At 28.3% G+C, this 15,830-nt stretch overlaps 1 long non-coding RNA gene across 1 annotated transcript in view; it reads right to left on the bottom strand.

Annotated features, from left to right (window-relative positions):
* LOC113550291 overlaps nucleotides 1-2,726 on the bottom strand; it is a 38,931-nt gene extending 36,205 nt beyond the window's left edge. Inside the window, exon 1 of the long non-coding RNA XR_003405010.1 lies at nucleotides 2,637-2,726. This is a non-coding gene — a long non-coding RNA (uncharacterized LOC113550291). The remainder of the gene's footprint in view (nucleotides 1-2,636) is intronic.
* Between the last annotated feature and the right edge of the window lie 13,104 nt (nucleotides 2,727-15,830).

Here is a 15,830-nt window from a genome sequence, read left to right as displayed (position 1 = left end):
ATAATATGAAATAATATGTATAATGTATAGCACGTTATATCATCCGTAATCGGTCCGTAACGTTGCGCGTCGCCTCATAACAGTTCTGTTGAAGTTTCAAGTTCGGCTCGCCGCCACTGGTCTTATCGTCTGGGATATCATCCCTGCACTGCAGATAATATTATATGCGTACACCGCACATGCATCCCATGTTCACGTGGTAATAATTTACGTCCAGTTTTAAAAGCCTGCCAAGTCCGGGGGACAGCCCGCGAAATTAACCACTGGTGCAGTGTCCGGGACACATAGCGATCGCGAGCAGCATACAAAATACCCTCTGGAGGGTTGACCCGAGGGGTCCTACCACCGCCGGTGTCTGATGTGTAATACGCGACGGCTTGCCACTTGACGTATTTTCTCGGCCATAGGTCCCTAGGGCGGTGTGATACTACTACAATAACAACAAAAACTACTACTGCTACTACTATTATACTACCTACTACTAAAACTAAAACTACTACTACAAATGCTATACAAATCCTGAAACGTTGACATCAGTTCGGGGCAGCCCCAAACATCAGATAGCAATCAACCGTAAATCAGTGTTTTTTAATTGAAAGTTAACTCTGTTTAATCCTATTACTACACGTAGGCCGATATATCTATGATACAGTTGATACTTGGGATTCGTTTAAAATAAATTAAAATATAATTGCAGTGCCTACCTACACATACTTACTGCACGATTATTTTAATAAAACATAATTATATTTCATTTAACAAAACAAAATGTTTTATGTAGTGCTGCAGAGACCAATGACAATCACTCTTGATATTCGTTTTATATTAACTTATTTCCATTTCAATACTATAGCGGTTTATAGAAAACAGATCTATTAAATTTGTGTGTGAAACTTATAAATTATAACAATAATTTAAATTTTAGATACCACAAAATATAACTGGATAATATGATTGTATAATAAAATCAAAATTAAAAATAGTTATCGTTTTGTACTTGTAAATTTTAGCAACGTGATTTTATGATTGCATACAAGTTAAATTCTTAAACTTTTTACGGCTTATTTTTTATGTCAAACTACAAGCATGTGTTGAGTTATAAATTTCGAATAAAACGAGAAGATACAAATTCTATACCATTGGAAATATACTTTTTATTCGTAGTCTTATGAGATTATGGTGTTATAGAATTTGGCTCACACAACTAGCTTTATAAAAATAAATCAATCTATTTCTCAATGTATGTAAAGATTATTTGTATTTTTATTAATTTAAAACCTTTTGATTTGATTATTTTTATATTATTTAGTTAATAATATAAACTGCAATTAATAAAAATTCTATAGAAAAATACGTAAAATAATTACAGTAACCTAAAGGTTGAAAAAAATTTTAAAAATATATTATAAATTTGGTACGAAAATTCACGTTTCTTTGTTGTGAGTCAAATACTCAAATCTAAAATATATAATATAAACTTAATCTAATCTTAAACGTGGTTAACTTACGGATGTAACTACCGTAAAATTATTTGCAGTAATATTATTTTTCTTTATAGTTAGTAATAGTTATAGAATACCTTGAGGGTTCACATTATTTCGACTTTTCTTAAATATTATTATTACATATAAACGTTTATTAGACGTTCAAATTAGCTTTTTTTTAAACTAATGAATTTAATACTTTTATATATTATATGCACTCCACTCGAAGAAAGAAAACAATTATGTATTATAAAACATGTTTATATATTTTGATGATTGATATAATATACATGTTGTACTCACTAAATAATGTATATAAATATGACAAAAAAAAACACATTGGATAGGAATTTATGGAAATTTTAAGAGGGCTAAACAAGAAAAATAACCAAAAAATGGTAATTTATTGACGTTTATATCGGAAACGGTTGAAGCATACATGGCTCCCGGTTTGAATTTTCTAGAATACATATACTTACACTGTTATACGTATAATATATACGTTGGTTGGTCTCAAAAAGTATTGTTATTTATTACCGTACATTACACGATATAATATATATTATATATTATCCGATACCTATTATTATTATACGTTCTAGAGTACGTTTTTATTTTATTAAACAGTCAGTTTTATGGGAAATAATAATAGTAGCTAAAATCATCATTTGATGATCTATGTGCGCGTATACGACACTTTCCGTTAATGCCCGCCAAGCATTTGACTACCGCTATACATGTATACGCAGCATAATATAGCATATATTATAATATTATACCGATGGATCAACGACGACAACGACCGGTCAGAGCCTCGGGTAAAAAATAAAAAAAAACATCTTTCATTCACTGCGTCGCGGCCGGTACCTATCTTAGCCTATATATACCCCAAAATCGTATCTATAATAATCTCAAAAATTATTATTCGTAGAATAAAACAAATCGTACTACATAACTATATACATCATAATGCAAGCCTCAAGGTAAAGACGTAAGAAATTCGGTAAGACGCTGCACTTGCATGAAACGCGTATAAAAAGGTATAATCAGAGACGTGTACTATTTACTTGCATATTATAATATTATGCACACGCGTGTGTGAACACCTCGTAACATAGTAAGTATAGATTTGTAGTACATATATAAACGTACCTTATAAATCCAATAACAAGCTGCAAAGTCAGTAAAATAGTAATTCCATAAGCAACTACAGCACCAGAAGCAGCCGGACGGACGCGGAGGTATACCAACTATGAAGGCAGCGCGGCGTTATTCACACTCGCGCACACTAATTGAACGCAGTATAAAATATTGTAGTAGTAGAATTAATGGCGTCGACCTGTGAATTTATACGTTTAATTAGTTTCGGCCGACGACGTCTCTAGCACAGCAGCACGTTCGAACAACTTAATCGAGCAATAATAATGCGCCTTTAAATACACATATGCGCATACGTATACAGGGTGATTTACTATGCTCGTTTATTGATTTAATAATGAATTTATTTAAATTATAATTCTTGAAATTGATAAGTAAACGTATGAACTGTATTTTAATTGAGTATAAAATGTCTGTACCATTTATGATGGATTGTGAAACCGTGGTGATACTAATCTCTTTTTTTTAAATTAAAATCACTCTGTTTTCCTGTAAATTATTAATCAGATGACTATTTAAACATGTTTTATCTAAATCGAATTAATACGAACAAGTAGTTTTGAGTTATTTTACTTTGTCTACTCAAGATAATTGATCCTAAATAATGGGCTAGGAATATATATGGGAGATATGATAATTTAAAAATATTAGTAATTCAGTTATCAATATTTTATAATTTGTAAAGATTGTTTGTGTATAATAAATATACTTGATCCGACATTATTACATCTATTTTATATTTTTTTCTAACCTTTTTAATAACTATTATTCTTATGATATATACATTTTAGTAAATAAGAAATTATTAGTTCGTATTTTGATTTAGTAGTAATACAAACAATTAAAAAAAATTATCTACTTAAAAATGTATAGTAAACACTGGTATTCTCATTTTAAAAAGAAAAGAAAAGCTTGTAACTCCACAGAACACTCGTTAAATGATATACAAATTATTAATAATCAAAAATATAGTTCTTATAATTACATGTAGATACCTACTTAGAAATTCAAAGTCAGAAATTGAATAACTTCATTACCAAAAAAAAAAAACTGAGTTGAGGTTAGGTGAATTATTTTGTATTTATAGGTACTTATGCGTATAACGTAAAGTGAAATTTTCTGAACAAATTTCCGTGTAAAAGTGTGGTGTTAATATTAAATGTATTGTAGAGACGGGAAACGTCTGACAATTATATTATTATCGCTATACCGCGTACGCATTGTTTCCGTGACAAGAAAAATTATTTTCTTCGTCGGCGTGGCTCATTCACATACACACACACACGACCGACAATGTTTTGTCGTTTATTATAGACGGCGTCGGCGTCGGCGTTTGGAGATCTGTGTGTACAAAAACTATACGTAACACGAGATGTTCTTCGAGAGACGAAAAAAAGAAACACACACCATAAGTAGTCATAATAATAATAATAATATAACGTGTGTGTATAGTGTGTATGTAGAAAGTCAAAAGCGGACAGACATCTGTGCAAGCGTATCACGATTATACCCGCAATGTAAGATTTTTTTCTTCCGTTCGTCTTCCCACGATAATTCCGGCACACATATTATACGCAATCGAGTATAGCGTATATTATACTGTACAAGTGCCTATGATATACTACCATACGATCGTCCGAACCCATACGCGTTGTCGATCCGGTCTTATATCAAAATATTATAATATACAAAATGAACGCAAGGTACGTTGTGTTTGTGTGTGTGTGTGTATGTGTGTGTGTAGCATAATTACGTAATCATTTAACAGGCACTGATCACGTAGTATCGACTAACGGCGACCGATTGATAGGACAGTATATTATAGCTATACGTACGTGTATTATAATAATATAATCGTACGGATTAAAAAAAGAAAACATTTTGCTTCAGATTTTTTTATAATCTCTATATGTGTATATCATGTATAATAATATCGGCCATCTCTGTACATTAATAATTATCTATCCTGTGCGTCGTCGTTCGTCGCGTATTCCCATCACTATACACTATAACACACTATGCCTACGATCTATTCCTATGTAATACGTATTATACCAGATACCTATATTAAACACCAAGCGTGATCTGCGTTGGTGGTGGGCCACGAGATTCAAAAACGCGTCCTATAATAACAATCATAATAACGAGAGATGGCGTAATTTTTATCTGTTTTCAGTTTAGTGCTTATAGCCTCGCGTACCTATACTATACAGTCCGCCGCCGCCGCCGCTGCCCAATCTAATGTCATTAAGTAATTATTTCACGTTCGGTTAGGCGGTGTATATTACGTACCTATATCACACACACACACGCACGAAAAAACGTATGCAACAACGATGTGGTGTATAATATATGTATACATAATAACAGGCTTAATATAGGTAGTATAGGTACCATCTATGTAGAGTTGGTTTTTTTTTATTCATCCGCTCGTGAGCGTGTGTGCGTATCTACCATTGATTATTATTCGGTATACACACGCACACATATACACATAATAGGTATACGAGCAATAGCGTATTCAAATTGGACAGGCCACTGACGCAATTCCGTGGTCTTCGTCCGTTATTATAATTCAGAGTTTTCGATAATTTGCCTATAATAGCGTGGCGACCGACCACTGACGCCGCCGACAATACGGACTTTATCGTGAGCCGGCTGTTACTATACTGAATAGGTACCTATATTTATATACATATAAAGATAATATGTATCGAAAAATGTACACCACTGTCGTTTACACATATACGTATGCATACGGCCGTAAAAGAAAAATAATGATAAAAAAAAAATTATTTCGCTATTATACAACAGATATATCATGGTATACCGATGGTGGCGAGTTACAAAAAATGAAATAAAATACCGTTCCGTGACCTAGCTCTATGAAAATATATATATATACACCGCGTCCGCTGTCGATTGTTGCTCGACTGAAAGTTGATCACGACGAAGACGAGAAAAATGATTGAAAAACAATATTGATATATATTATAAGCGTATTACCTATGCCAAAAATCGTTGAAAGAAATCTTGAATCATGTCTCTAGCACATGTTTCTAATTTATTAAATTTATTACAATTTTAACGAACAGCCGAGTTTTATTATCTATATTTAGAGTATATTTTATATACACTCAAATAATACTTTTGCATGTAAAAGTCATACGTTCGACTTATGTAATTAAGTTACGTAACGCGTAGTTTGGTAAGTTCTGCTACTTCTTGGAATGACTTCCACCCACTTTGCATATTGCGAAAAGTCACTGTAGAAAACTGTCAGCACGCGCTGAAATTTATTCGTTATCCACTCCCATACTTTGTCTTCATCGATTAGAACCAATAAGAAATTGTAAAAATGTAAAATGCATAATTTTATTTTCAAAAATGTTTTTTGACGAATTTTTTTGAGATAAGAGAGTATTAACAGTTAAAATAATTCACCTTGTATGTTATATTTATAAGTGTCTATATCTTCCCGCTAAAAATTAGGAAAACTTCACTCAGCACGAATGCGTTTGCTGTCTCAATAAGTCTATAAGTCATTCATAAGTCTCAATGATCTTGTACGATTTTATAAATATTGAACTTTTTGAAACATCACTGTTGAACAATGATAAATTAAAAATGCTCACATTAAGTTTTTTTTTTTTAATCCAATGTACATTTCTATTGTATATTTTTTAAACACTAACACGCACGCATGTTGGGAAATAAATGGTTAAATTATAATAACAACACCCGTTACGGTTCGTTGCGATTCAATGCATGTCACCCTATCGATTAAGCTATTTATGACAATATGACATTAACCAGTTTAGTCAGCTGCTTTGACAAAATATAAAACTTTTTAACAAACTATTAAATATACAAATAAACCCTTCAAAAATTATCTTTATCCTGTACGAGTGCAGTTATTGTTAGCTACACTTACTAATTGTTTACAATAACATTATAATGTTTTAAGTAGTAATTATTAATAAACACCTAATACGAGTGTAAAAATCAATTTTATTTATTTCTATACTATTAATTGCAATTTATTAAGAGTCGTTATTTAAAAAAGTGAGTATCGCTCTGCTGTATAGTAGAGATGGAGAGTAGGTCTCTAAAATGGATGTATTAAATTTGAATACAATGACAGGTATCATTGTACACGAAAAACAATTCTGAACGGAGATGATTTGTCAGTCTAGGATAATTATAGTAGGATATATTATATTATATTATTACTTATATTTAAATTGTAATATATTGTTATTTTACTCGATTTTGTAAGAAAATAAATTTCATACGCTCATAAGTTTTTTTCTATGTTGATGCTGGAGTTTTTTTTTTGACAGTTATTGGAAGAAAAAGTTATGGAGAACCTTGTGTTGGATTTTTGTAACCTTAGATATAAATTACTAACATTTTATGAATTTTCAAATTCAAAATTCTTTGCAAATTTTCTGGATTTTGACATATATTTTGCAAATATTTGAATTTTTAATGCTTATAAACAAAAATTATGACTAACGATTTTTGATTTATTTACTACAATAAGAAAAGCTTAGAATAAACCTCGTATTAAATTTTAAAGATCTTTGGAAAGCCAATTTTTTTTATTGACATTTTAAGAAAAACAATTTAGAAAAATCAAAAATTTTAATGGTCTATAATAGTCTAAAAAAATTCTAAATATTTTAAAAATTTAATCGTAAATAGATAATGCTAATATAAATATGTTGTGAAAATTTCAAGTATTTATAAATTACAATGATTCGTTTTTGAGTTACAGCAATATCAAAAATCGATTTTGTCGAAAAGTGGTTATGCGTAAAAATTCCCGTTTTTCCGTTACTTTTTCATAGGTTTTTCCAAACGCTTTTGAAAACTACTAGACATTTTTTACTTTTGACCCCATAAAGAACTAACTAAATTCAATTTCCTTTTCAAAGAGGGGCTGAAGTCAAAAATCAAAGCACTATTACTACTCCAAAACGTGATAACAGACATAAATAAAAATAAATAAAAATAAAAAAAACACACAGCATTGTAAAATCAATACATTCATCACTCCGTTTAGAATCTAAAAAGTAATTATTGATTTTAGACTTTTTATAATTATCAGTATGGAAGTAAAATATACAAAAATAGTAATGCACATGTATTGACATATTTTAGAGTGACGTTATTTAAAACATTATTAGGCATTTATAATGTTCTTTATTTTACACTCGATTCGATTATAATATATGTGTATGTATCTTATTTGGTATCCAAATACAAATACACTATTTATACAAATTATTTAAGCAACTTCAATTGGGTAACGTATACGCTTGATTGGTATCTTAATATTCTATAAAATCTTAAAAAACGTTAGCTACATCACCAACAATTCCTATCAAAGTACATATAATATTACGGTATTGAGTAAAAACATTCGAACACACTAGAATTATGATCGCGGTTGACGTTATAATATAAAATATGCTTAAATTATAGTAAAATATTTATATTTAATGTTTTTCGAATTTTTCACTCGCGTGTTACCCACTAGTTGCTAAAGCTAAAACAGTAAAACACACATCGTCATCGTTGTCGGAACTGACGTAAGCACCTTGCAGCTTAGCTGCCATCTGGCGCAGTCGCTTCGGATGGAGAAGAATATATAGGATAATATGTATGTATATAAATAATGAACGAAATAAACAGAAATCCAAACAGGCCGATCCGAATCGAGCCGATATCCTGCACCGCAGCAGATATTATAAGCGTGACGTTTTTATAGGCGGATTGATTGATCGTCACCTACTGGTTATATACAATCTACAAAAGGGGTTTATAAACAATAACGGCAGCGAGCGTATAATAACATTTATCTGCTATATACGTATATAATAATATTGTGATGACGAGTGTGTATACCGCCATCGTTTTCGAGGGCAAATTAGCGGTAATTCCGGAAAAAGAGGGCTGTTATTGGAAATTATCGAGGTACAAAAAAATAACACGAAAGGTTAGTTGCTATAACGTATATAGATATATAATATCGTCCGCAATTATTACCGTTATTGTTATTATTATCATTATTATTAGGCGACCGGACGTAGTCGGATATTATTATTAACCGGCGGCGGTGGCGGCGTCAGGTATAATATCATAACACTCGTCGACGTCCAATGCCGAGGGTGCGGCACAGCAATCCTGTGAGTACAAGCATAAGCTTTAAACATTATGGCGTGTTATATGACGGTGTTATAATACGAATATACCATCAACTAATTTATAGGCGCCAAGTAATCGAAATGATGACTCGAAATAGAATAAATAATACTGTCATCACACACGTACTATAGAACTACTAATTACGTATAGTAGATATAGTGTATACTTACCAGTATTTAAAATCTACAACTAATTGCACATTGTATTATCAATACATTATAAAAGTTGTTATTATCGTATATACAAAATATTATTTATAACTGAACGACAAATTATAAATTCTTTATTTCCAATACATGAATTATTATATCATATAATATTGACTACCTATTATTTAAAACCAACAAAATTCATGCAGAAAAACCCAAAATAGGTATCAATCTTCTTAGTAGAAACTCCTCCGAGATCGACAACACCCTCCTTAGTTCTTACACGTAGTTTTTTCATATACGTCCATTGTTATGATTATACGTAAGTATATAAACACCATCCATATTGTTTTTATATGCGTATTATAGAAGATACTATACGTATGCAAGCTGTTTATTCCTATACATAAAAACATTATATTATACACATTTACGACGATCTAAATATTATTATATGATGATAATATGAAGTATGAACATAGAACACATAACAGTGATCGGCTAATAGAACCTGTTTTAAAGTGATATGTTCTGTCATTAAATCATTATAATATGGTACGTTTAACGGTGGACACGATTGGGATCATATTTTTATAACTGAAAGAATACAAATTAAATTACGAATATTAAAATAAATATTTATTATTACTTATTATTATAGAAATGTGTACAATACACCAAAAAAATTAAGTAATATAACGATGTGACCCGTTACTGATAATAAATGTATGATCGACAATTTCGTTTTTTATTAAAAATAAATCCTACTAACAGCAGTTGATCGAATATCACATATTAACATTTTGACTTATATGTTATAAAATACTGTTACATAAGTTGTAAGAATCATTACCTTGGAAAGTGTGTTAATATTAATTTGTTCATAATCTTAATAAATTGAACTAAATTCATCAACTTTTACATTTTTTATAAATTTATTTATTTCACTCAAGTTGATTTTGTTTTATGTTATATGCAAAACGTATATTCCTATACATAACTATGCACCTAACAACAAATATCCACCAACGAAAATCAGAGAAGATTTAAATATTATCTAAAGATTAAATGAAGTTACTTATACAAATTATTTTAAGCTTTTCCAAATGATAAGTATAAGAATATAGTATAGATATATAAAAATATTTTTAATCCTCCGACGTAATAGATGTATATGATCTAAGCAGTCTAAAAGCATCACCATAATTGATGAACATTATAAAAATATTCATGTAATTAATTAAAGATTGATGCAATTCACATTAAAAAACAGAAAAAAAACAGTGGTACTAATAAGTACAAAATAAACTAAACATGTTCAAAAATACGAATCAATTTGAACACGTAAACTGCGTGATGTTTAGACTCATAATATATTATTTGACACTTACTACTTTATTATTTAAAGCTCAATCATTTTATCACACGATATTGTATTAAAAATAGGTTTTTTTAAATAAAAAAATATTTTTTTCAAAATGTTTAAATTTATAATATTATAAGCATTTTAAAATAATTAAAAAAAAATCAATTTTTTATGGTATTTATTAATATAAATTATTTTAATCCTAAGCTAAATATATTGCACTTTGAACACAAAATTAACTTTCCAGAAAGCCTTCAAGTACATCAAATTATAAACGTTGTTTATTTTTATTCATACGAGTTTTGAATGAATTAGCAATTTCATTTCAGCCAACTTCGATCCAAGGCACAGACATAGTAACGGATTCAGTCTTTTTTATATAAAAGTAAAAAATTGACCATATTTTATAATCGTATATATGAAAACAGTGAAAATTTTACTGTTAAGAAAAATATTTGTTGTACCTACCTATTATGTATTAACAACATAACGCGGCACATTGATAGTGTGATGCTAATTTGTCACGAACTCAAACGAAAGAATATATTATATTATATTACACAATTTTCTATTCAAAGGCCCTGACACTATATTTGTTATATATATATAAATGTATAGTAAAACGATATACGATAATATACATAGGTATATAAATATACCGTACACTGCGAATACACATTTTCAGTTGTCAATAAATCTCAGTGCCGATTTTCTTATTAGAATCGCTGAAAAACGATTTTACTCCACGGGCCATACACTATTTATAGACACGACAATATCTTTATGTATATTATATATATATACCTATACGATGTAATGTATAAAAACGTTTTTCTCTCTGCGGCGGGCCCCTCTACTACAGCAGCATACCGTTTACGAAATTCAGACCCTCAAGACCGCGTATATAATATATACATTTCCCCCGAGTGATATTCGTCCGAATACGATTGTGCGTTGTATAGTTGTTGTGCGTACGGGGCTCGAAAGTGAAGGTGTAGTGTGTTTATATATGTTTATATATTAATATATATATATATATATATAAATGTACACGCGTACAATACATGTATATATAAATATATATTATATACGTATGTGTATACGAGTTTCTCATTTCGCGCCAAGACGGTTCTGAAATTAAATTAACCACCTGTACGTCCTCTCCATCGTCTATATCCCCTTACGCTTAGTATATATATATATTTCGCACTCGACGTTGAAAAGTTTTCGACCAATTTCAAAGGAACCCTGCAAATTCACTTGAAAATTGCACACCATATACGATAGTCTACGGTAAAGTATATGACTTATATTGTTCTATGATATAATACCTATACATACATTTATTTTAAAGAAAACCAACTAACGTTTTGGCGATAAATCTGGTCTGAAATCATAAATTATAATAGATATAGGTACACATACACGTGTACCATATATGTTACTCGCCATATTAGTGAATATTGATGCATAATGCGTAAATACCTCTATAATATGAATCTATTAGGCATATTATGTATATTGTACTTCCTAGACGAAACTACAATTAACCGATTTTCTCTCATGAATAAGACTGAAGCATACTGTATGTGGCGTGACAATAAAACGTCCTAGGTAAAGAAATCGTAAGACAATAGTCTTAACAAACTGTTTTTTTCTTCGTGATGAGACGATAAATATCGATAATCATCTATGAGTTCCATGTATAGTGTAATGTCTATACTCTATATAATACAATATAATATATAACTTCTTGCGTGTTTACTATTATTATTGTTATTTTAACCTCTAATTTAATTTTTTTATTGCATAACAGACTTACGCGTGAAGGTTTTTTAGCTTATTCAGAAATTAAAAACTGTCTGATAGCAGAAAATAAATATAATATATAAAATAATATTAATATGGGTATATTTTATTAACTGGGTAAGATATATACTGATATAAATATAAATGAGAACCCCAATCGATTTTTAAAATAAATTTACGATATCATACATTTTTTAATGTTTCAAAATATCAAATGTAATATGTAATACACAAATTAAATTAATATTAACATAATAATAATAATAATTTAATGTATAAATACTAAATAATAAATACATTAATATAGTAATATAGTATATATAATATACGATTATACTGAAAGGTGATAACATAACAACCCATCGAAAATGTTTAATTATTACTTATTTATAACCCAACTTAATTGTGTGAATAAGTTGAAATATGCTATAATGTAGTGAAACATAAAATTATAGGCACGGACAATATGAATGTTTATCGTAGTATAATAAAAACGTATTATATGATATAATTTATATCTATCTATATTAATATATTATTGTTCAAATGTGTATATGTGCGCTATTCTTAATATAATAATATTGTAATGAAGAACCCTATGATATTTAATATTTAGTATTTAAAATGATTTCAATTAATTATTATTGTTATTAATTTGATTATTATTAAAATATATTTCAACTTAAATATTATATACATTATCATAATAATATAATCGTGTATACATGACATGCCATAGGTTATGATGGATATGTAATACGTAGTATTACACTCTTTTCGTAGTTTTTTTTTTAAACCTATAAATATTAATAATTAGATTTGCTCAATAGATAAGTCGATTCATCGAGAAAGTAAAATATAAAATGAGATACTCTGATAAGAGTAAATTAACTATTCCAGCGTTTAGAACACGGCTCTATATGATTAAACATTAAAATAAACTATATTTTTTTTTTCAAAATAAAAGTAAAATTTTTACCTACTTGATTGTTAAATTCTACACAATACTACTACCGTTAAACAAAGCTTTAAAAAATCAATTTAATTTTGTATAATTTATTTTAAAAATATACAATTTAATAATTATACAAAATAACGAAATATTAAGTATAAATATTATATAATAATATAATATGTTAGAAATATAATTAATAAATATGATATTTTAAAGTTGAAAATAATTGAATTTATTTAACATCTAGCTTTTTAAACAAAAATAATAATTTGTAATTTGTTCGGTTGTACGATAATCTTTTCGTTAAAATTATTTAGATTACCTAGTAATTAATATAATATCTACAGCGATACATTAGTGTAGTATATTCATGTATATATTACGCTTAATATTCTTATAATTGAATAATAAAATAATATTTCTTTATTGTCTCTTTTTAATAATAATATACATTATAATAATAGTTATAATTATATAACCAAAATATAATTGCAATTAATGAAAATAGGATAAAATATGGTCAAATTGAAAATTTTTAAATTATCCTTTGAGGTAACATTTCAAACTTTTATGATATCATAAAACCAAAAGAAGGTTCATTAAAAAGTAATTAAAATATTTTTTTTTAAATTTCTTTTTCTTTTGCTAAAAATTCATCAAAATATTGGTTCTTATAAAATCTGTTCTCCGTTTTCTGCAGCACATATATATGTATATATATATATACAATATGAGAAGATACATTAGAGTTTCAACTTGTGATTTTATACAAAATATATAAAGCGTACAAATATATATATATATATATATGCGATTACTGACGGGATATTTATAAATATATAATTTTATAATATAATAACTAGGTATACAAATTTTAAATCAATAAATAAAATTTTTATTACCCTCAGCTTACGTTTAAATTTGTTGTAATTATAAGTTTAAATCCGTATATTCATTATTATTTTTTAATAGCTTTGTGCAATTTTCTTTGAATACTTCCGTCGAGACTCATATTAATATTTTAATTTATTTACGAAAATTAATTTTAAACTGATAAGATTAAGTGAAACCATATTATACCTAACGTTTGCAAATAAATAGAAGATATCGATGTTATAATACAGTAGTAACATCATATTCATAAGAGATGTTTCGTTTCTAGGAAAAGACAATAAACACTAGTGACATCATGGTATATTATGTGGACAGAAGTTACTCATTTTGACATTTTTACAATCAAATCTACTCGTATTTATTTTATTATCTTTTTCTGAAAACAAATCTCATATTATTTATTATGATTGAAATATTGAACGTAACATATCTTTTGAATATAATTTATGCCAATAATTTAAAAATGACACAATAGTAATACAGAATAATATAGGGAATATTGGCCGGAACAAGAACCTATATATATATATAATACCATTCACCTGCTAATAATTTATAACTTAATGAAAATATCCAATCACACGAATTGATTAATGATTAATATTAGTTATCAAATTTAAAGATACACATTTCCACGATCGTCACTTATTAAGATATTTTTCTACTAACATATTTTTGACACGTCTTTGACAATCATTAACTGTTAGTGTCAAGTTAGGATTTAAATTATTACACCTATTAATAATAATAACAAAAAAATGCCATTACGAATTGAGTAAATTCTTCTTTGTAAATCCACACAAATAAATTCACTCTAGTCATACGCCGAGTCGATATTACTAAATTACAATTAACTCCCCTATAAAAGTAGAAGTTTTTAACCTACCTATATAATATATTTAAATCCAATCGAAATACATCTTTTTATAGATTTCGTGGCGTCTTATATTATCTGTCATGTCTCGTAAGATTATGTTATATAGATCAAGATCAGCTATCATACTTCCAGGATCAAATCAAAGAGAGATTGAGTCATTTGTCCCCAATATACACGAAGAAGTAATATTAAACTTTCAATTGAAAATCGGCACTTAATAAATTTGTTCAACATTAAAAAGTTTGATTGGTAATTTTAAACACCACGCTTCCCTATAGATATAAGTATTTTTGAAGATCATCCAAGTATTAATACTAGACTTAAATAAACCACGAAATATGTTAATACAATATACGTTGTCCGTAGGGATGCCAAGATAAAAACATTACGTAACTTCCATGAGTATTTTATATAAATCCACATAAAATAGATAAATTCGGGTGGAGATTATGGAAGATATATATTTTCACAATATAAAATCATGGTAGTTTCGTCATCTTATTTTTCACTGTTATATATCTATGATACCTTCATATGGATATAACAATACTTCTTATATACAACTATATAAGTATTATTTGATACGTCTTCCTATGGTTGAAAATAATATTGACAGGGAGCTACGATCAAGCAGCTTGTATACTATAATACTATAGTATTTAATGATTGCAATTTGAAATTATCAATAGTATTATTATAGTCACTGAATTCGTCATAGATCAACAAATAAAACAATTTTTTTTTTTTGATTGATATATATTTGATTATTTGTTTTTTACCATATAAGTTATGGTAAATGGTGCTCTCATTAACCAACCATATCATGCGATCTATTAGATTTATTTCTGCCATAGTTGGTAGCGTGTGCAGGAACTACAGGAACTACCTAACCTTGAAATTGACCAACACAAGAAGTGGTAGCATC

The sequence above is a fragment of the Rhopalosiphum maidis genome, chromosome 1 (assembly GCF_003676215.2).
Source record: "Rhopalosiphum maidis isolate BTI-1 chromosome 1, ASM367621v3, whole genome shotgun sequence".
Taxonomy (NCBI): domain Eukaryota; kingdom Metazoa; phylum Arthropoda; class Insecta; order Hemiptera; family Aphididae; genus Rhopalosiphum; species Rhopalosiphum maidis.
Note: the sequence above shows the minus strand (reverse complement) of the source record. Positions and strands in the feature narration are given on the sequence as shown.